The 24,549-nt window shown below is 24.7% G+C and overlaps 2 non-coding genes across 2 annotated transcripts; one reads left to right on the top strand and one right to left on the bottom strand.

Annotated features, from left to right (window-relative positions):
• Positions 1 to 2,675: 2,675 nt before the first annotated feature.
• On the top strand, positions 2,676 to 2,747 carry Trnac-gca (transfer RNA cysteine (anticodon GCA)). Its single transcript has one exon. It is a non-coding gene; the product is annotated as a tRNA-Cys (tRNA).
• Positions 2,748 to 3,817: 1,070 nt separating this feature from the next.
• On the bottom strand, positions 3,818 to 3,899 carry Trnal-uag (transfer RNA leucine (anticodon UAG)). The gene has a single exon. It is a non-coding gene; the product is annotated as a tRNA-Leu (tRNA).
• Between the last annotated feature and the right edge of the window lie 20,650 nt (positions 3,900 to 24,549).

Genomic DNA, 24,549 nt, shown 5'->3' with positions numbered 1-24,549 from the left:
TAATGCATTTAAGCACTAACCTGCCTTTTGAAACATTTTCTTTTTTTTTTTCGAAAACTTTTATATATTTTCTAAAATTAATCAAAAAATGTAATTGCTTTTGTTTATAACTAAACTTAATGAATAATTTTTTTATACTTCAAGCAACATCTTTATTGACAAAAAATTTTTAAAACAATTAACAATTTAAACGCTAACTAAACTTTAAAAACTTAGTTTCATAAATTTTATGTTTAAATTTTTACTTTTACTTTGTTTTTGTTTATAAATAGTACATTAGTGACTATTTTGTTATTATGTGTAACTATTAGAACTTATCTTTTTTGTATTAAATTATTTAAAAAGTTTTAAGCTAAACTTCAAGATGAAAGATTAAAAATGATTTTTACTCTAACAATTGTTTTTCCAAGTTGTAAATAGTGTGCCTACAACCATACTTACATACGTATTATGTACTATTTATAAAATGTTTTTTTTTTCTACGAAAATGATTGTAAATTTTTAACTCGTCTGTTACGAAATAAAGCTTAAAACTTTGCATTATTATCTGAGTTAAACATTTTCAAATTGAGAAAAACTTGGTAACTTTGGTATTTAAAACTCTCATGTTTATCTAATACACAATAAAAGTTTTTTTGTTATACCGAATTAATCTATAGGGGTTTTAAACTAACTTATTCTTAAAAATATAATTAGCCAACGTACAGAAAATAACTATGCAGTTTTTTTTAACAGTTCAAGCTAAAAATGTTAAATTTCTAATACATAAATACTCAGAAAGACTAGAAAGCGTTTAGTGTTTTTATTTGTAAACAAACTGTTATTTTAACCATTGTAACCATAATGTCCATAACTAAAACATGTAATACGAAAGTAATGACCGATAAAAATACAAAACTTTAAACTTCAATACAACAAAAGGACCAACATTTTTGAAGCAGTTTAAAACTTTTACACGTCGCTTTTATTTAACACCTATTCTTTTGTTATAATTGTTTGTGGTTCATATAATAGCTTTTATTATGTCACGGTATTATATTATTATATATTTTAGTTATTTTACAATTTTTACAAAATTCTAGACGATAAAGACATTTAAGTCTGGATTTAATTTATTATGTAACTATTACTTTTAAAGCTGTGAACGGTTGATCTTTTTTCTGAATTGAAATATAAATTAAAAAAACACTGGATAAAGTTTATTGGTAATATACTTTAAATAAGCATATAATTTTGTTTAATCTTATAAATTTTATACAAGAAATAAATTTGAAAACTTTATTTATTACAACTAAGAGTCTGTATTATTTTTTCAAAAGTTTAACTTGTACTGTATGTTGTTTTTAATTATATTTTAATGTTTAAATTTATGTTTTAAAAAATTTCATACCTAATTTCATTTGTACTGATTTATTATAATAATTTGGATTTTAATAAGACCATTAATAAAGCAAACTGTTTCTGTACATACTTAAACTTATCTATCTGTGTATAATTAAAGTGTTGCAAAAATTTTAACAAAACTTGAACATATGTTTTTTAAGCCAATTCTTAAACTTCAGAATACATTTGTTTAAAACGTAAATTTTCACATAGTTAAAACGTAGTACATAGTAGTTTATTAAGCATTTCTCCATGATAAAGTATTTATTCTTTGATTTTTTATTAAGACCGCAAAAAACAATCAACATTAAAATTTAAATTTATGCATTTTTTCACATAAAATTCTTAACAAAATATAAAACAAAGTGTTTGTAAAACATTCAGTTACATAACATTTTAAATTCAAACAATTAAAATTCATGAAAAATTTATAGAGCCAAAATTTTAAAAATGATGTATATTTGAAAAAAAATATATTCAGATATAATTAATAAAAGTAATATGGTAAAAATATATTGAAACATACAATTTAGTTTACTATACTTAAAACTTAGTATAGCCATATCTCACAAAATATTTTTAAAAAACAAAAAAAAAATTTTTTAACTTAAATTAGACTTACATGATACGCATTTTTTTATTTATATATAGTAAATATATTGCTTTTTAAGTTGTGGTCTTTCAAACGTTTTTTTTTAGTTTGAATAACCATAATTTTAAATTTTGTGCACCAAATTTTTGTAATAATAAATTAAGTCACTATTCTAATTATAGTATATAAGTTAGACACGAAACAGAATTTCAAAAACTATTAAAACTTAAGATTAAAAAAAAGACTATAAAATATAAATACTTTATTAGTTTTAAAATTTTAAATAGTTTTTTTTTTTAATACTTTGTATGCAGTATAACTAGAATAAGTATATTTTGTTTTTTTAAACACAGCAAACGTATTTGGCATAAAAACTTTTACACTTCATCTACTGCTACTGATAAAGTTAAAATTCTAAAACAAAAAAGTTTTTACAGGTTTAATAATTTGACTTTTTTATAAATTTGAACCAAATTGTAATACTATAACTCTAAAGTTTGTATTTTTATGCACAAAAATTTAACAATTATAAGTTTTTTACCTTAAACAATACAGATGTATTTAAAGCTTAAGTCATTATACAAGTTTAAGCAAGCTTTACAGCAAAACATAGTTGAAACGATTACATCATAATTTTTATATCGAGCATAATGCTTGATAATTTAAGTTTATATTCAGTCAATTTTCAATGCTAACGTGTGGGGATATAGCTCAGTGGTAGAGCAATCGACTGCAGTTCGATAGGTCTTTGGTTCAAATCCGAGTGTCCCCTCCATTTTTAAGCCTATAGAAAACATTTATAAGGTGGGGGCATAGATTTTACAATTCTTTGAAAACCAAAGTTTATTTTAAAGCGTTAATTGTTTAAAATAATCGTTTAATAGGTTTACAATTTTTACATTTAAATAAATATATGGAAATAGAAAACTTATATAACTAACTTTTTATATAGTGTTTTTAGTATTAATTTAAACTATAATTTTTGAATTTTTTTTTTTATAATCTTAATTTTCAATAAAATATGCACCTTTACTTTTATTACAAATTAAAATTTTCATTTTTCATTTTTCATTTTTATTTAGTGTATTAGAAAAAAAAATATGTTGTTTTTTAAGTTTTTGTGTTATTGTAGTCTTTACCTTCAATATGTATATATTTATTTATTTAATAAAAAATCCTTAATAAGCTTTGTTCATACAAGTTTTAAATATATATTAACATGTAAATAGAAATACATATAATTTTTTGCAAAATAGCTTTGGTTTTTCATAAAGCTTAATTCCTCAATCTTCTATACATCTGAAGGTTGAAGCAATAAGATTTATGAAACATATGTACTGTTTTTTTTTATGATACTTATATTTTGCAATAAGCTATTAAATTTAGGCAGGCTCAGTGAAAATTGACTCAGTTAATTTATACCTATAATATAGAAAATTTTACTTACAAACTCGGCAGCCGTTTCAGCATCTAAATGCTTTCTCAACCAGATCAAGTAGTATATATATATATATATGTATGTATAATGTGCAATACTTATGATTATAATAATTATGTATAATGTATATAATTGTTCTGATGATACATGTTTAACTTAGTGAACAATACGAAAATAAGATGTTTTTTTTTCATTATGAATATGTATATATACTTTTATGGTATATATATATATAATCAGAAATGTGCATATTATTCTTTTCAGTAACGTAATAATACTTGGAAATTCTTTGTTTAGAAATGTGTACCTTGTTTTTCATAAATATTAATTTTGTAAAGTACTCATGAGCAGGTTAATAAAACTTATTATTAAACTTTTTTTGTTAAAAATCATTTTAAAAAAGGTGGCAGAGACGGGATTCGAACCCGCGCCATCGAAATGACTGGAGCCTAAATCCAGCGCCTTAGACCACTCGGCCACTCTACCACACGTCTAGATCGGTTACGCGTAGTTTATAAACCCATGAAATTGTACTTCTTTGTCACGTCACTATGCAAAGATTAACTACATGCAATCAAAAACCTTGCAATTTCGCAAGCATGCTACTCAAGTAGTTTTTAAGTAAAGTGAAATGAATTGATATATTTGTATTTACTAGAAAGTATAGCCTTATTAAGGAAAATTATAATTGAAAATAAAAAATAATAGAATTCACTGTGCAACAATATCTATTTAGTCATAGTAAGAAGTTAAAAATAATAAAAAAGCAAACACTTATTTTTATAACTAAAATTGTACTTCACTTAACTATGAATTATTTTGAATGTCATTTGATTTTAAAATTTTTTATAACATCTTGTTATCTTTCAAATAGTTTTTTTTTGTGATCAAAACTTTAAAATACTTTTTTAATAATCTGTTAATTTGTTTTTACTTATACCTTTGTTTAAAAAAGTATTGTGGTATTTTTTATGTCATGACTTTATCAAAATAAAAACTTTAAAATTACTACTTCAAAATTATTAATAACTACCAAACTTTGCCTTAATTAATAAAATTATTGTTTAGCTGTTAACTATTGCTTTTTAATAGTAACTCAAAAAGAGTTTAAACTTAAGTATTTTAACATGAAAGTGTGCAGCTTTTACCTACTTAACAGTAAAACACTTTGTATATTACTTTACTGTACTAAGCATTATCTACAATTACTATAAATAACTTTTAATTAATTTAAAAGTCCCTTTATTCTTTTAATATTTTGATATAAGGGTTGTTCTTAATACCCATGATTTAGTTACTTTATTTAAAAACACAATTTAAAAAAACTTGCAAAATAAAGTGTAAAAAAAACTTTAGTTAGAATTTTTTTATAATGGTTCATACAAATATACACTTTTAAACATTTCTACAAAGAGTACTAACCATACAGTTAAATAGTAATACCTCTTATCTAACTGATTTTAACCAAACAAGTAGGAAAATATTAGATAAACTAAATAGTAAATAGATTAACATTTACATAATTAATTAAAAAGTATAAAACTGAACTAAATTTTTCCTAGATATTTCATTTAATTATTTAACTTTAGTAAATATTTAACAAAAAGTTTGACACTTAAAGTAAAAATTTTTTTATGTGGAGATAATTTTTTAAAACTAAAAGTAGAACTTTTTCAAAGCAATATAAAAATGTACTTAAATAAACTTAGCGTTAAAATACCTAAAAGTAGTTGTAATATTAACACATTCAGTCAAAAGTGAACTAACTTTAATAATAATAAAACTTAATGATAGGAACAAGTTTTTTTTCTGTGAGAAAAATTATTCATAATAAATAAAACAAAAGTTCTTTCATGCAAATGCTTTGTTATATTAACGTTTTTTTTATGATTTGAAACAACTACCATTAATATTTTATCATTTTTGTATTAGAGTAATGATTAATATTTATACTTCTAACAATGTTGAATAAATTCGCTTGAAGCCGTAACTAGTATTTAAAAAAGGTCTAATAAAAAATAGAAAGTTTCGAATTATTTTATTTTTTAGGTTTTGTAGCGTTGAACTTTCACAAGATACAGCTAAAAAGTTTGCTTTTACAACTAGAAATTATAACATTTAACATTAAAAAATTAAATTTACTGTACAAAAATACATTTCACGAGTCAAAAAAAAGTTTTAACAATTCATTATATTTGTTTAAGATATTTACAACTTCAAAAAAAATTTAAAAGAAAATATACAAAATTAGAAATTAATTATAAACTTATACAGAAAAATTGAGATCTTTCTCATATCTCTTACTACAGTTATAAACTTAATTAATTAAATGAATGATGAAAAGAAAATATTTTTATTCGGTTTAAAAAAGTTGTTTAATTTTAATTATACAAACAATTGATTTTAAGTTCTCGTGTAAAAAAAAACCCAACGTTAAAATAGAGCAATTGTAAATTAACTTCAAGTTTAAAAAGTATAAATTGACTTTTTTTTTTAATTTTATAAAAACACATCTTGACCAAATTTTAGTATATAACTTATTTGTTTCTAAATTTTAGTCTTCGTTGCAGTTCAGCTGAACTTTTGCTTGGTCGTCAGTGTTTTTCTGAACAACCTCTTTTAGCGTTATTTAGATCTTAACGTAAAAATAAAAATAGGCAAACAACCAATCTAAGCGTTAAAATAAGTTTCTAGAATCTTTCTTAAACTCGTCTCTGAGACTTTAAACAACATTTTATATATCCCTTTTTATGTAAGAATGTTTGATTACTCTGTAGTTTTATATTAGTTCCGTGACGTTTGCTTTACTACAGACAGTTTTACATTTTGTTACCAAAAGTTTTTCACTTAGTTCAGATGCATATGCAATTTTGTTGTAGATTTTTTGAATTTACTTTTGAAGTATTCAGTTTGGCTATGAAAAAAAGTGGCAAAAAAAAAAGTTTCAAATACTATTAACTTTGTAGGTATTAACTATTTAACTAAAAAAATTGTTTGTTAAAACGTGAACTACCAAACAAACATACAAAAACTTAAAGTTGTAAAGTTAAATAGTTTCTGATTTTAATCGCTGAAAATTAACTTAAACCTCGTAAGCTTTCAATGTTTTACTTGATACTTTTGATATAAACAGTTTTACATTTGGCTTTTATGTTGTTAATAACAATAAGTTGACAGAGGACTTTTTAGTAACTTAAAACTATAAAAGTAGTTTGACTTGAAAGTTTTGAAACTTATAAATAAAGACTATTAACTAGTTACAACATTTTTTAATAGTTTTTTTCAAATGAAACACAAATATGCGTGAAAATAAAAAATGACTAACTTTTTTTTAAATAAATATTTTTTAAAATCTTTTTTAACAAACTGTCACAGCATCTCCGTCACCAGATTGAAACACTACTTACAAGAAGTTGCATTAAAAATTACACAAATATTTGCTTGCACATTTTAACAGTACGAATAAAATTTTATATCAAGTAACCGATACCTAAATAAAAAAGGTACAGAAAGAAAAAGCCAATACCGTTTGGAAGATAAATCGAGCTCAGAAGTGACAGTACCAATTGCGAATTTAATCAAACTGTGTTAAGTTTTTTAAAAAGTATCGTACTTAACAAATTTTCCTTCAAATTAAAGACTAATACTGACCAAAGACCGTGTGCAAAATTAAACAAAAAAATACTGAAAAAAATTATACACATAATCTGTATTAAATACACTAGTCTGCAGCTAAAGTAGCTTAAACAAAAAACCACAAAAAATATATTTTACCCACAAACTTAATTTTCATGAACATGGGTTAGCCAAAAGTTTAGCGAAAACAACCGCTTATTCTTATTAAGTCTGCAATCTGTTAAACATTTTACCAAAATAAACTTTACAAAAATTTTATAAATTGCAACGAACCAAGCTGACTGTAATAATGAACCACACAACTATCGTGATAAGTTGTACCGTCCACCGGAAAATATTCGTTGAAATAAACATAACACGTGCACACAGAACACGTCAGTACACGATTTTATTTGGGCGACCTGCTAAGAATGCTGCAACGCAAGTTGGAAGTAAAAAAAAGGAAGCTGTGTTGTGTGTATATAAAACGTAAGAGTGGAAGTAGAAAGTACGTTATTTGCTTGCTTGATTGGAAGGTGAACTTGCAAACATGAAACTGGTGTTCTGTATCCTCGCCACTCTGGCTGCAGTGAATTGCTACGGTGTTAAAAAGGAATGTTAGTTACAATGTGAGGTTTACGAAAAACTAAGAAAACTATTGTGTGTTTAAGGCTCGATAATGAAATGCAACCAATTGCAGTTTTTTTTTCATACAATTTTATGTATTTAAAAAAAATCTTTACATAAAAGCTTTTTTTCACAGTAAACTATAAGTAACTTGTTTACATTTTGGTAGACGATTTTATTTTTTATAATTTTATTTTTCATCAATTTTATTTATTTTGTAAAAACACTATTTTCAGATTACGATTACTGCAACGATATGGGAGACTCGACTTTTTGTCTGGACGATGAGAAAGAACAAATGTGCCGTAAAGAGTGGTGGAATCAGATATGCTTGAAAACTTGTGCTTGTAAGTATTAAAAAAATAATTTACTATTTATTTATATTAATAAAAAATATGTTTAAAAACATGTGCTGGTATTTATTTTAAAAATTATATTATTTATTATTAATATATACTGAAAACAAACATGTTTGAAAGCATTTGCTGTTTAGTATAAAAAGAAGTTTACTAGTTATTATTAATTTATAGCGAAAACAAATATTCTTGAAAAAAAATGTATTATTTATTATTAATTCATACTTGACAAGAACATTTTTTAATTTTCGCATGTTAGTTTTAAAACCTCTACAATATTTTTACAAGTTTGTTCTCACCAAGTATTTGTTTTTATCTCAGACACTGACAAGTTCTCCAACTGCGGTGCCGACTTGGATTTCTACTGCTCGTCGTATAACTGGAGAAAACATTGCATGAAGTCTTGCTACGAAAGAGGTGTGAGAACATTTTTAAATAAAAAAAAGTATAAAAGAGTAGTAACTAAATAGTTTTTAAAAGTTAAACAAATTTTCTAATTCAATCAAAATATTAAAAGTTGATTTAAAAGTGTAACGAAACAAACAAAACTGTGTTAGGAAAATAAACAAATTGAAACATAAAAAAATGCAATAAGTCTTCCAATGAGAATGGTAAAAAAAATATTATCAAATAAAAATAACTAAAATTATTTTTATATGCAAATTGTTAACTTTGACAAAATTAACAACGCCTCCCCTCAGCCTTTTTTCAGACAAACATTGGCGATGTTTTGATTTAAAAAACTTTTCTTGAAGTTTTTGTTACGAAAGAGGCGAGAAACTTTTTTATATAAGAAAAAAAAAGTGTTTATCAATTGAAAAAAAAATTAAGCGTTATTAAAATATTTTAAGTTGATCTAAAAGTGTGTTGAAAAGATATCAAAAAAAATCATGAACTTTTAATGAAAGAAGTAAAATACATTTTAAAAAAAGAAAATTTTTAAATAGTATAAACATAAATCATCCATTTTAAAACGTTTAACAACACTTTAGTGGTTTGGTCTACATTCCTATATACAAAACTAGAAATTCTAAAAAACTAACTTTGCATAAAAAAACAAGTTTTTACTTTTCGTACATAACAACAGTATTGTAATCTTTTTGAAAATATTACAAAAAGTTGAAGTTATGTTATAAATAGCTTCATTTTATATCAAGTCTAATTGTTAAGAAATGTTTCTTAAAAATTTAAAGTAAGTGTTTTCTTACAAATTTTTTACTATCTATATTTTTTTGCTCTTTTTTAGCTTGCGCTGCGTATGAATAATAAAATTAAATAAAAAGTTTATTGATCTAAAATCACAAAATTATTTTTGCAAACTAAGAAATGAATGTTATTCCTTTCAAAAATAGTCATTTCGTACTATGCAGTTTTAATTTATTAGTTTTTTCAGTTTTTATCATATGTTATATTGTTACAATAAAAATTAATACTAATAAGCCCACAGTTTCAATAGGTTTTATAATCTATTTTTTGTACAGATTGCAAAACTGAAAAAGTTCAAGAAGAAATCAATGAAGAAGAAGAAGAAAACAACGAATGAAATTTATTTATTCAAAAAAAGCGTAAATTGTTCAGTTTTAGACATTAACTGCTTAATCGAAATAAAACAACTGATAAATCAATGTGTACGACTTGTTTCAATTATCGAAAAATTAAAATCTGTAAACAGTTGAATTGTAAAGTTTAGATTAAAAATGTCTTATCAAAATAATCATTAAGTTGTAATGTCTATCGAGATTACAGAAGAGTAATAAAGTGAAATATAGATTACAAATAGTTTAGTTTTTTTACAGTATATCCTTACGCAATTGATAATATAACTTATTTTTGGATAATGGACTGATTTAAACTGTCACTAATAGTAGTAAGACTTTGTTCAATGTACATAATTTTACTAAAATTGTTATCATATAAAAATAAATATAAAATAAACGTAACAAACATAAAATATTTTAAATGTTATAGCTAGCTAAAAAAAATTGATACTTAATTTTTAATATAATGTTTTAAGCGAAGGTCACGTTAATTTCTGTCACAACCAAGCTAGTTAGTATTTATAGAAAAAATTGTCTAAACTAAACATGTAAACTGTTTTTTTTTTCTGAATAACTTTTAATTTTTTAACTTAAGAACAGAAACGTTTTAACAAACTGTATAAAAAAATTAAAAAAATATTTCTCTCTTTACCACTTAGTTTGTTGTAATCTTTTATAATAATTTCATTACTTCCTATAAGTTTTAGTTGATAAAATTTTTATTACAGAGTATATTCTTACCGTAAAACATAACTTTTAAAGTTTTTAAACTGTCCAATAACCATGCGCCAGAATTATGATCAGTACTTAAACTTTTCAAATTGTAAACTTATCAAATTAACTAATCTACAAGTATTTTTTTAGAAACTAAAGTTAAAATTTGTTTGGCAAATGAAAACATTGAGTTTTTATTTTCCAATTAGAACAAATATTTTTGAATCAATTTTCATGTTTTAATATGAGAGCACGTACAACAATGTAATTAATCTTGATAAATTAATAACATTAAAGAGTATAAAGTTTTGTTTTTATATTTACAAAGGCTTCTACGGTACAAAGTAAAACTACTATTAAAATAGTGTAATTACGTCGAGGACTGTATTTACTATTAACAGTTTTTAATGTAAAAATAACCTATTTCACACTAAATTCTATTAATTAGTATAAAAAACCAAAATGCTAAGAAATTAAGCAAATTACGTTATTTTTATAAATATTTAAATGTTTTATTTTATAATTTTTTTTGAAATGTACTTCTAGTGTATAAACGATTTAGTTGTTTGAAATAGCTTGTATACGTGTAGACTAAAAATAAATGTATTGATATTATTAATTTAACATCTTTTAATTTAAAAACTTTCAATTTAAACAAGTTATTACTTAAAATAATTTCTTAAAGTATTTTTATGCATTGCGTTACGTAACTAAGTAAATAATACAAAAGAAAAAACTAATTAAAACTATGATATTTTAAAGATATGGAACATAATTGTCCTTAAGTAAATTAATAACATTAGTAAATAAAAAGGAAAAAATTGCCTAAAATATTTCAACTAACCAGATACATATCACTTATATAATAAAACACAAATCAGATAAAATCCAAGTTTATATTATTAGAAACTTTAAGATACATACTATAATTGAGATTGCGACAAAATTAGAAATAAAATCACTTGTAAATATATTTAAGTACTTACAGAAGTAAACATTTGAATAAAACTTCTTGCAAAAAATCAAAAAGAAGTATCAAATCACTGTGACAATTTTACTATTTGTTATGTAACAGTGATTGGACACTCGGTATTTTAAGTTACAAACCTCGAATATGTATGCGTCGGTTGTTCTGTAACCTAGAGTTTGTTGTTGAAAATTAGTGACGTCATACAAAATAACGAAACATTATGACGAAAGTAAAGACAGGTGTATTTCAAAAATTCGCTGGAACAAAGAGCAAATACAAATAACAGTTTCCTAGTTTTTGTTATTTGAACATTTTCTGTAGAAATTAAATATACTTACATTAAAACACATTCATCTCAACAAAGGAGCCGTTCGATATTTATCCAATAATTTTTTACCATTTAGCGAAAATTGTTTAATCAACACTATATTTTAAGTGGGTAGTAGAAGTCTTAAAAGCACGAACGGACACTTTTTTGTTTTTTATGTTTTCAGATTCTAAAAATTTTGTTACTTTCTTGTTTGTTTTTCGTTTTGATAAATGATTTTTATTAGGCTTTTTTTAGTTTTTTTTCTATCGCTGTTGCTTCTAACCCTTACCCTCAGTCGGTAACATTTTTAAAAATTTATTCTTTCAGTTTTCTTATCTTAATATTTTTTTACTTTTTTTTTAAGTTTTTTCTATTGTGCAAAAATGACCTTTCGTTCAAAAGTGTCCCTCGTGCGAAACTGACCCTTCGTGCAAAGGTGTCGCTTTGTGCATATTTTACCTTTCGTGCATATTTGTCCCTTTTCCATTTTAAGTAATGGTGTAGCCTTTTATTTTTAAAAATCTAATTACTTGCTATACTAAGCAGCATAGATATAGCATAGTACTAAATTAAACTTTAATATTTGTGGCTTTGTACAAAAACATCATCGTTAAGTATCCTGGTTTGAACAAAACAATTGTAGCTACTGAAAATGCAAATTTTCTTTAGTAAATCCGCATTAGCACTAAAATAAATACAATTTGCTTATAAAATGGTCAAAATTATATATTCTCACTGTAGTTTAAACAAAAGATTTTGCCGAATACGTATCTAAAATTTACAATATTTTAACATCATAGTAGTATGGTTGTCTCTATTGTTCAAAACTTTTAAAGTTTTTTGAGCAATTGTAACAAGTTACTACAAACTTGCAATTACTGAAATTAAAAGAATAAAATTATTTTTGTTTTTACAAAAAATTTCAATCCTTTTTACAAAATTTTTTTCAACAAGTATAAAAAGAAAAACAAAAAACATAGATAAAATAGCTAGCACTTTTCAAGATTAAGTTTGTAAAAATATTCATCATTTTTGTTTATAATGTTTTAAACACGTTCAGATATCAAAAGACATCCGAAAATTTTTAAAAACCACAATTGAGTTATGACGTCATAAAAATTAGTTAATGCGACGTCATATACAAAAAAAAATATTTTGTCATTGAGTTTACGAAGATTACAAAAACTTCCTAACTACTTAACTTAATCAAATATATAGTAAAAGCTTGAATAAAAACGTAACAATTTTATTCTTATAATTTCATTGTTTAAATGGGTAGAGCACAAAACAAACTTTCATTACAAGTATAATAAAATAGTGTTTTTTGATACAATGAAAAGATTTGCACGCTTAAGATCAAAACGAGTTTTGAAATATTTACCAACCTTTTTCACCTAAAATTAAAATATTAATAGAAAACATGTTATCACTTTGAAAGAAGTTGTAATTCTATTAAAAAAAAAGCAAAACTCTTTGTTTTAACTTCCATGTTTTAAGCAAAATGTATAAAATATTATAAAATTATTTTAAATTTTTGTAAACGTGTTACTATTTACTATTTAACGACAAATAATAAATATGAACTTCCGACAACTCTTCTTGCTATAAAAATCCAACAATATCTAAAAACGCTTTAGTTCACCTAAAAATCTAAAAAATCTTCAACATTCTTGGTTTATTTCTAGGTTTATAGACACTGAAATTCATATAAATTTTTTTCACACCAAAGGTATAACTTCATCCTTTGTCTTTATTGAAACAATTTTCTTTGTCAGATTGTTTTCTAGTATGGTACGGTATCTGTCAAGTAAAATGTTTTATGAAAGATAAGCATTTTTTAGTAGTGAACTATTTGAATTTAAAAGAAAGTTTTTCCGTTACAGTTAAGAGGATCTTAATGATAATACTTATAAAATTTAAGATTGAACAAAAAAGAATTTATACTGAAACTGAGATTTTGTTTTAGAATTTAACACTTTAAGTACTACAAATTTGGATTTCATCTTGTGCTAGTTTGTTTAAACAGTTTTTAATTCAACATAAGTTTAAACAGTTTTGACTAAATAGATAAGAAATATTATTAGTTATGCATTCATTAAGCAAGTAAAGTGAATACTTTTTTAAACAAAGCTAACAATTCATGGGCAAACATGAATAATACTGAAGCAAATATAAGAATAGAAATCCACAATGCAATAGTGATGGTTTCGTTCAATTTGTTATTCACTGATAAGTATATGACAGTAAATAGTCCACAGATCATTATAAGACACAGTTGTATGAAAATAAGTATGCCTTTAAAATTGTTTTTCACATACATAAATGATTTTGTTTTGAATTTCTCATTTTGTTTGTAAACGATGTCGTATCTGTAAAATATAATAATTTGTTTTTTGTTTTACTTTTAACTAAAAACAACTTGTTTCGAAAAACAAAAATTTTTTGACAGCTTACAAATTGAAAATATTAACAGGTTTAACTATTAGCTAAAGTAAAAACAATATTACTTTTAAATTAAGTTCAGTCAATTTTTTTATAAGAATATTTCTAAATAAAACACATGTTTATGTTCAAACTTTACAACTAACTTATGTAAACAAACTTTACAATGTGAAGAGTTGTCAGTGTCTATCCATTTCATTAAACATTTTTCATGTGTTTTTCTGTCTGTAAAAAATTATTTACATGAATAATTAGTTGAAATTATTGTGATAATGTATCAGAAGTACTTCAAGCTTAGAACAAATTTATAAATAACATAATGACCTAAGTTATTGGAAAAAAAATTACAAACGAGGGTTTGTATATGGTATAAATAAAACATAATGTCTAAAATTTTAATTTTGCACTTAAACAACCGGGTTAAGTTTCAAAACTTTTATTTTCATAAAAATGAAATCTTTACAAACTTTATCATGAAAAATAATAGAAATATGACAATTAAATTTATAACAGAAATTAGTTTTTTAAAACAGTTTTGGTAGTAAACCAAACAGTAAAAAGAAAGTTTAAAAGTGTTTTATTACTTTTTTTTTTATAACTCTTACCTTTGCAGAGACAAAACTTTGAAAGTTTTCCATCGCTGTCATAGCAAATACTGCAAACTAAAAAAATATTTAGAGATTTTTTATCAACTTGTATGCAATTAAAACCATTTATTTAACTTCTATGCAGTTAAAACTCAGTTTGCTTTAAATGCAATAAAAATTCAAACAAATTAAACTAGTAAGTTAAATATCATACGTATTATCTGAACTTTTTTTCAGTAACTGCTTTAACATATCTAGTTATTGTAAAACATTTATAACAAATAACATTTTTATTTTATTTGATTTTTCAAATAACTAATTGGTGTACAATAATAATTTTCTTTGTTTAGAAAGCAAAACAAACTTTGAAGCAAAATTATTTAGACTTAAAATTGAAATATGTAACTAAATAAACATCTAACCTTCAGCAGTTTTGCCATTATCAAGTTTCATTTTAAACTTTAGTGGTTTTATTTACTTATAAACTTACAAGATCAGTGGCTGAAAAGTTTGAAAACCTAAACTTAAAACTTTTTAAATTTGTTAAACATTAACTTGCACTTGTTACGTAACATTCACAACGTTTAGTTTTAATGTTTACATTGCTTTTCAACATGTTAAAACAAATAAAACAAACGAACTTGTATAAAAACTAATTAGTTTATTAATCAACTTAGTTTAAATTTTTAAGTATTATTCAAACTACAAGCAGCTCTTTATGGCTATATCTTATATGAAAGTGAATTAAGTTTTATTAAGTTATTTGATTCTTCTTGTAACCTTACTAATTTGACAGTTATTATGTTGAACTTCTAGTTTATTTTTCAGTTGTTTTATAAAAAAAGTTATCACAACGTAAATAACAATCAAACAAGTTTTACGAACATTTTAAAATTTGTTTGATTAAGACCAGCTAACTTTTCATAAAATTTTTAAACAAAAAAGTATCATGTTATCCTTTAGTTTAAAGTTATACTGCTACATTTTTAACTTAACTAAAATAAAGTTTAACTTAGTATTTATACTTAATAACTTTTAACATATTTATAACAAAATTGTTTTAGAGTAGCATAAGACTCTTTATGTAAGCTTAAAAACATGTAAACAAATAGAAAATATTTAGCTTCCTACAAAACACAACAACGGTTTGAAAAGCAGTTTTGTGTTTACTTAACAAATTAGCTTGCATTAGCTTAAAAATAAAATGTAAAAACATAATTAGTCATTTCTTTTCATATGTCACATACACTTTTTATTACTACACTATTTTCACTATTCATCGTTTTAACAAAAGAAAATAGACTATTATTAATTGTATAACAACCTTACATTTTTACCTTTTTTAAATTTATGTACTTAAAACCTAAACAATATAAATCAACAAACTGTGGTTTCAACTTTCAATATACATTGACACAAACTAGTAATGTTAAAGCTAAACTCTACTAAACAACAGTTTAAACTAAATCATTGCTTTTATTTAGATTACTTCTTAAACTGTTATAATATAAAAAACTTAACATAAAGTAAAATTCTGAAAAATATTTAAAAAAAAAACGAAATGAAAAAAGGAATTCAGTATAAAAGTTCTTGAACTGTTCTGATTTTCTGAAAAACCATTTGAAACAACAATTGAAACCTAGTTCCTTATTCTAAAAGATTTTTTTATTTTGCTTTTTATAAAAAAGAAAAAACAATATCTTCTGCATACATTTTTACAAAACATATTTTTGTATTAAAGATTTATATATTTTGCTGTTTATAAAAATAAAACAATATTTTCTGCATACTTTTTGAACGAGTAGAACTTACGTAAAAAAACAACTTAAAGTCAAAATAACTTACAAAACAAACAAGCAAAGATAAGTATTTTTTATATAAAACACCAGATGCATGTGACAAATAGTTTGTATTAAATTAACTATTAAGAAAATATAAATGAGTTTTAAGTATTTCTAAATGTGTTCATTAAAGCTTTAGTTACAATTATACACCAAACTTATTTCTTTTATTTGTATAACTTGAAAAAAAATTTTGCAATTTTTGTTTTTGATAAAAGTTTAAAGCAAAAACTGCCACAACTAATATGAACACAGTTGGCCTTTTGAACTAACTGGTACAAATTTTTGTAAAACCTTACGGGTTATCAAAGCACTTGTTATTCTTATAAATTCAAAAAAGAACAACCCTGTTCTTATAGAATATAAACGCTATTCATATTCATCTATGTTTTAAAACATTTTTTAATAGTAAAACCTTCAAAATTTTTACAATCACTTTTGTTCAATTTTTTACAAATATAATTTTTATCTCTGTTTAAAAGCCTTTGATCTAATAAAATAATTTAACGATAAATGTTAAACCTTCCCCACACGACACATTCATCAGTCTCTGCCTGCCTGATCAGTCTTAATAAGGACGAAACTGGTCGTGGGTTGTCACAGATGCTGCTGTTGTTGGTCGTGTGGTGAAGTTCATTATTTGTTATTGATGGCCGTAATAACTACTGGTTAAAACTGATCAAACTAACGCAGACTATAATCTCACAATAAGCTGACAATGTCTGAGACGTTGGGCTGTGAACTATATAGCTGTGTCAATTTTTTCAACTTCACCCACAAACGGTCGCTTTAGTGCTTTGTACTTAACCCTGCTTGGTTATAATCACAACAGCGGTTTCGCGCGACTATTTCTGCCTGATGAGTCCTAATTAGAACGAAACCGGTCGTAGGTTGTCTCGGATGCTGTTGTTGTTGATCATGCGGAAATGTTCATTAATTATTAATAAGTTTAGAAAAGATAAAAACTGCTCAAAACAATTGTACAGATTAGTACCACTATAAATTCAAATCTGTTCTAGTATAATCTAGGTATATAAAGTTCTTTTATAAAAATATTATTAGCAAAAACTACTGTAAAATTTCAATAGGAAAATAACTAGTTTTTAAAAACAAAACTATAACATTATTAAAGTTTTTAAAAGCTTTTCAAATGTTGTCACTACAACTACTTTAGATATTTCAAATAACTGCAGAGGGCGGAAGAAGTTTTTCTACGGAGCAGAGTTTACCAAAGTTGGCCGTAAGCTGCATAGTGGCTGTTATTTTAAATTTACTCAAAATATTTTTGAGTTGATGGTTAAGAGCAAAAATATTCATCGGCGTATTTAAGGTTAATTCTTTGAGGAATTTCATTGGAGAAGACCGCAGCATTTTAATATCTTCAAAGGCGGCCTTGCAAAAAAAAAAGGAATACCGTGGTATAGAGTGTTGCCCGCGAGCAACGTTTTTTTGTAAATTTACTTGAAAGTACCGGTTTTTACCGCATAACGTACTGAAACAGAGTAAACACTAAATCTAATTTATCAGTATGTAAAGTAATGCAACAACAAAATAGTTCACAAAATGGTCCTTTATTTTTTATTCATACAAGGTATTTCAAGCTTTCAAAAATTTTCAAACAAGAAAAAATATTTAAGCAAAAAAAATTAACAGTACAAACAAGAAGTTGTAAAGTTTAAGCAAGTTTTACCTAAAAAATATTTTTGTAAAATTTTAAAACAAAAAAATCACATCATTCATAACTTTAATTATTAACTACAAAATTTTCTTAATGTTGATTAGCATTATAAATTTGCAATTCGCATAAAATTATTTAAAGAATACTTTTCATTTTAACATAGCCATCTAAATCGTATGGACTATTTTTTATTTCTTTTTCTTGTCGTCTGTTTTCTTCAAGTGATAATCTTCCATTGTCTAAATATTCGTAAGTTTCTTGGTCTAAATTTTTACAAAGTTATTGTTGTAAATGTAAAAAAAATACTTTAAATGTTGACGAAGATTTTTCAAAATTCAGAAATAACTAGTTATGAAATAATATCAATCTTTATGATGCAAAATAAAATAATATGAAATTACCTTCTATAGTTTCATAGATTAGTTCATGTTGACGTCTGTTGGCTTCAAAAATATATATTTACAAATTGTAGAAAAATACTTAATAAACGTTAACTTGCTTTTTAAACAAAACATTATACAAGTTTTGCTACTTTTATAAATGTTTTTAGTAAACTTATTGCTTTATTAGCTTAGTTTTAAACTTTTTTTGCACTTTTAAGCTTAACTGTAAACACATTTATTAAGCTTTGTTTTTGTATCAAATTAAAGTTTTGTAATAAGTCTTAATAATCATGATTATAATAATCTTTAGAATGCGTCAATTTACCTTCAAAGTTATTGCAAGTGTTTATCTTGTTTGTTAGATCCTTCAGTAGTTCTGTTAGAAAAAAAAACATTATTAACATACTTATGTTTGATTTTTGACAAAAGCGTTATAACAGTTTAATTCTAAAAATAATTTGTCAGTCATTTTATCAAGAACTAATTAAAATTAAGGGTTTAAAAAATTAATCAAAATCTTTTTTTTATTGTGCTGTATTTATTTGGGAACGGTTCACTTTTGCACGGAGGGTCACTTTTGCACAAAGGGTCGTTTTTGCACGAGAGTAGAAAAAATATATAAAATAAAGATAAAACTAAATTATTAAAAATAAAACTATTAAAAAAAAAGTTAACCGACCGAGGCTAAGGGTTAGTGATAACAGTGATAATAAAAATTAAAAAAAACAAATTTTAAAAAACTACAAAATAAGATAAAAGCTAGACAAAAAATAAATAAATTAATAAAATAACAAAAAACGAAAAAAAAATACTGACAGAAGGTAAGGGTTAGTGATAACAGTGAAAGAAAAAAATATATTTACTTAATGGAAATCTAAAAAAAAACAGGAAAAATAATATTATGAAAATATATTTTAAAAGTTAATAAAATAAAATTTATTGACCGAAGTTAAAAAAAAATATTAAAGTTAATAAAAAGAAAGTTAAACTTTTTCAACTAGTGCGAAAGTGTCTTTTTGCAAAAGTGACGCCGTGCAAAAGTGTCCCCTCGTGCTAAAGTGACGCTCGTGAAAAAGAGTCGCCGTACAAAATTGTTAACTCGTGCAAAAGTTACCCTTCATGCAATAGTGACGCTCGTGCAAAAATGTATCCTCGAGCTAAAGTGACGCTCGTGTAAAAGTGACACCCACCCATTTATTAATAACAGGGTTTACTGAAGTAGACAATATTTTCCATTATGACGATTTCGGCAAGGGGCAACCCTAGTGGGGCGAAAAAGTAAATGGGTTGTTAACCTTAATAAGGGCAATATTTAATATGGGAGGAGGCGATTATCTTTAACATTTCTGCAAAATAAATGACGATTACAAATAGTTTGGGACAACATGATATAAAGTTGTTCAACACTCTTAAAATTAAAAGCAGTTTGGCAAGTAACAGTATAACTATATTATAAGTTTACCAGCAAAATAAACAGCATAAAAAAATTAATAGTGTTCAATTTTAAAAAAGAAAGTAAAGGATTAAGATATAAAATGAATTACATTTGAATATGTTACAGTTAAATTTAAAGGTTGTTTACTTATTAAAATATTACACATTTCCAACTGTTCAAGATAGTAGATCTTTTATTTATTTAAATTTTTACCTGAAAAACCATCGAGTTTCAGTGTCATCTGTCGATTTTCAGATCGAATTTTTCTATTACTGTACAAAATAAAAATTGAAATCAAAACAATGGTGACCACCCAAGTTGGAATGATTGCAATGAAAATCAAAATGTTGAAATTGTCTTTAATATTATCAGCTTTATAACAATAGTTTTCTTTTTTCGAAAGATAATCTACCATTTCTGTTGGTGGTTTGCAGTTGTTTTCTTCTAATGTTGTGTTTGAGTGTTCTTTCTCAATCGCTGTGGTTTTTAGATTTAAAATTTTTGGCATACATTACACATATGTTTTGGCTATATAAAGCCTCATTTACAACATCTAATCAAATATTAATTTAGTCTTCAGCTTCACAATAAAAAAATAACCTTGTTTTACTTAAAATCATAGATTACAGTTTAAAGTAAAACAACGCAAACCTTTTACTTTTTCATTTTTCAACACACAACCACTCACACCACTCTTGAGCCCCGAAAAATAAACTATGACGTCATGATCGTATTTTATGACGTCTCTCACCACAAACAGGTGAGATTTGCAAAACAATTCATTACACTCGTTCTCCACCCAATAACTCTCATTCTGCTTCAAGCCTTCCGACTTCAGTTCTGAAGTAATTATTTTCAACAAGCCTACATCGGATGTACAGGCTACAACCCACGTGACCAGCTTGTAGTCGTCTTTGTTGCGGTAAGTCAGGTCAACGGTGAACTTGTACAGTTGAGTTTCTCCTTCCGAGGATTTTGTCGCCGTGATTTCGATCTGTTCGCTGCAGTCTGTAGATAGTAAAAGAATTTAATTACTTTTAGAATTTCAAAGAAAAGAAAGCAATTTAGTCTAGTTATTTTTAATGTTCAAATGTTTTTACAATGAGATTAATGAGATTCACAGGGTTTACTTTGAGTTTTTAGATAAAAAAATAAAGTCTGCTGTGTTTTTTAGTAAAGAAAACTTTTATACCTTACAAGTAAGCATGACTGAATAAGTTTATGTTCTTGTAAACTTTTTGATGAATATTTTATTTAATTTAAACATAGATGTTAATAAAATATCGAACATACCTGGGTACGAGTGAGAGTCAATTCGATAAGTAAGAAGCAAAAAAATCAGAAGTAAAAAGAACCTGGTCATTTCACCTAAAAAAAAACATTAATAGTTCTACCCTTAATAAAGTGAAAACAAATTAATATCTACACCAGTCTCAAGTAAAAGTTATGGTTCAGTTTAAGGTAAAACCATAAAAAATTTTTGTTCAGTTAAGCAAACTTAAAGCTGTAATAACCTGATACGAAGCTGCAATAGTTAATTCTAAATATTTTAAAATTTGTTATCTTATTCTTACGAAATTCATTTACCACTATCAGCTTTAAAAAAAGTAGTAAACTAACCAAGTTTTAATGTAAAAGCTGAAAACCTTTGATTTTTTTTTAATAAAAAAAAACTTTATTTTAAATAAATAGTCTCATTACGCTAGACTTGTAAAGGTTAAATGTATAATTGAAAACATTTGAAATTTCTAAGTACAAAGGTTGTAAATAAGTTCAATAATCTCAACCGAGAGTTTTAAATGACATTTAAAACTTATTAATCATATTTAAACAGTTTAAATAACAAATCCAATGTAAAATTCAATTAGAAAAAACAAATTTTACTAATAAGTAATTTTTCACTGTCAAGTATAATTTCACTTAATCCTACTAAGCAAATGAACTAATTAAATGTTTTTAACCAAGTTGATAACTGTTTTATACCAGATTTAATTATGTACTTCTTAGATAGTTTTTATATGTCATTGAATTAACAAATCATTAACACTTGAGATTTTTTTATTCCTAATAGCCCAATAAAAGTGTTCAGTTTTCAAGCCTTTATAAAATACACATCAAATAAAAGTATAAGTTTGTTAGTATATGTGTTTTATTTTTGTTACTAGTTATTGAGCATTAAAGATTTTACGCCGCTTTTAATACAAAAGTGTAACTCAGCTTTATAAGAGGTTATATTAAAGCATACTTTAAGAAAACTTTTTAAATAGCTCAGTATAAAACTTAGTTTAAAATGGTTGATTCAAAAACCTGAACTAGTGAGAAAAAAAATTCAATTGACTATTTTACTTTAGCTCTAAGCTGTTTAAATTATAATCTATAACATTAGCTTACAGTGATATTTAAGCTTCAAAAGCTTATTAATTCAAGTACACTAAAACTAGTACTAGAATCTGTAAACTACTTAGAAACTTACTCTATCAAAATAATTTTTAATTATCTTCTATAGTAAAAATCTACAAGCCTAAAGTAAAGTGTATAAATTATAAACTTAGAAAGCGTTAAAGTTTTAGAACTGTTGTAAGGTTATTAAATTGCCTTCTTTCTGTATATGTTTAATTCTAATTTTAAAACCTTGATAACAATTATACTGTAAAAAGTTTTAAAGTTTACTAAAAGTTTAAAATTATAGGTACAAAGTATGTTTTTTTTTTTCATTGAATTTTATTAACAAAGCCTTTGCAATTTTAAATTTTGCATATTTATAAATATTAATATTCAAAACAATTTTTTTCTAAAACAAAGTAAATTTTTCGGATTTATTTGTTCTAGTTTATCTTATGTTGAGCTAACGTACAGTGTTAAAATCTTAAGAAGTGGTATATATTTTTCATTCTACATATAGTATTTTAAAACTATCAACAAACTTTTAGATTCTTATAACCTTTTTTTGAAATTAGAATGATCAAGTTTCTTGTACTCCTGAATTTTCTACTTCTTACTAATGGAGTGAATTCACATCTGTTTCCAGGTTTGTTTAATGTTTTGTTTGCACAAATTAATAAAAAACAAAAAATTTAAAGCGTTAGCAGTAATAAAAAAAACTTATTTACTGAATGCATACTTGTAAATGCTTCAAGCTACTTTTGCAAAGTTGTAAACGACATAACAGACTTCATTTTTGAATAAAATTTTAGTATTTTAATAACTCATTTAAAAGTTTTTATTTTACAGAATGCAATAAACACTACGATGAGTTCACAGTGAAAAACACTTCAAACGGCAAAAGTAACTTCTACAAGTTCACTGCTAAACTGGGATACTTCTACGCCGCAGACGAACAACTTTTTAACGACAATTACAAAACGGTATCTTGGTTGGTAACTAATACCAGCGGGGATGTTATTCAGGTGACTTCAGAAATAGGTGTAGTAGGTGCGAGCCGAGACAAACGCTTTTGGGTGGAGAACGATTGTAGTGAACTGGGGTTCTGCAAATCTTCACTCTTTGTGATGAAAAACTTCATGGAGATGAATGATGTAGACGGTTATGACGTCAGCGTTTATTTTGCGGGGATCAAAGGCGACTTGAAGGGATGTGTGTTGAAAAATGTGAAAGTTGAAGGTATGCTTTGTTTTGACATAACACATATTAACAACTTATTTTAAAATTTGTTTTAGATTTTGTTGTGGCTAATTATTGACTGTACCTTATCATAAAAAAACAGTTTTATATAAAAAAACTGTTTCTTTAAAGCATTAACAAATTCAAAAAAGGAAAACAACAAACAAACACCACATCAAAAAAAGAAGATTTTCTAGGGCAAAATGAGGACAGTATTTCTAAAGTTGATGGAAACAACAATGGATCTAACATTTGGATTTGCACGACAATCACTTTTCTAGTTGTAACTATTCTCCTTTTAATTTTCATTTGCTATGGTTATAAAAGACATCATTCTGAAAAACAACAACTGAAAAAACAGCTTGATTATTTTTCAGGTAAGTTAGTATAAACAAACATGTGTTCTGTTATTTTTGAACTTTACTATTCTACTTTAAAGTTTACAAGTAAGAAAAAAATTCTACTTTTTATTTAAAATAATCTTTAGTACAACAATAAAGTCTATAACATTATCATTGACACAAAAGAAGCAAATTAAAAAAAAGAAACACTTATCTTGATTTTGAACGTAAGTTGACATATCACAATTTTATTATAGAAAACATTATTGAGCTTATTACATAATCATTGCTTAGTTTCAAAAAACAAAATTAGATTAATGTTTTAACAGGTAAACATAAAAGTTCTAAAATTTTATAAAACAATCATTAAGTATTGTAGTTACTCTACATAGAATAATAGAGAAATTAAATATTTTATTTAATAATTTAATTTATGTTAAGCATGTTTTGTTATAAGTACACTTTTTTTAGAAACGAACAAAGAACATCTTGCACTAGTGTATGAAAACATAGAAGGTATTTTATTTATTTATTTTGAACTGATTTATTTTCAAATTTTTCAAAGCCTTTATTTTTAATCAAATGTACAATTTCAGCTCAAGAAACTTACGAATCTCTACTTGATGGAGGATTCAAAGGGTATAGACAACAAAAACACATCAATAGTAGTCCATGCGT

This window comes from Thalia democratica, chromosome 9 (assembly GCF_965202585.1).
Source record: "Thalia democratica chromosome 9, ktThaDemo2.hap1.1, whole genome shotgun sequence".
NCBI lineage: Eukaryota > Metazoa > Chordata > Thaliacea > Salpida > Salpidae > Thalia > Thalia democratica.
The sequence above is the reverse complement of the archived record's forward strand: the minus strand, read 5'-3'. Positions and strand labels throughout refer to the sequence as shown.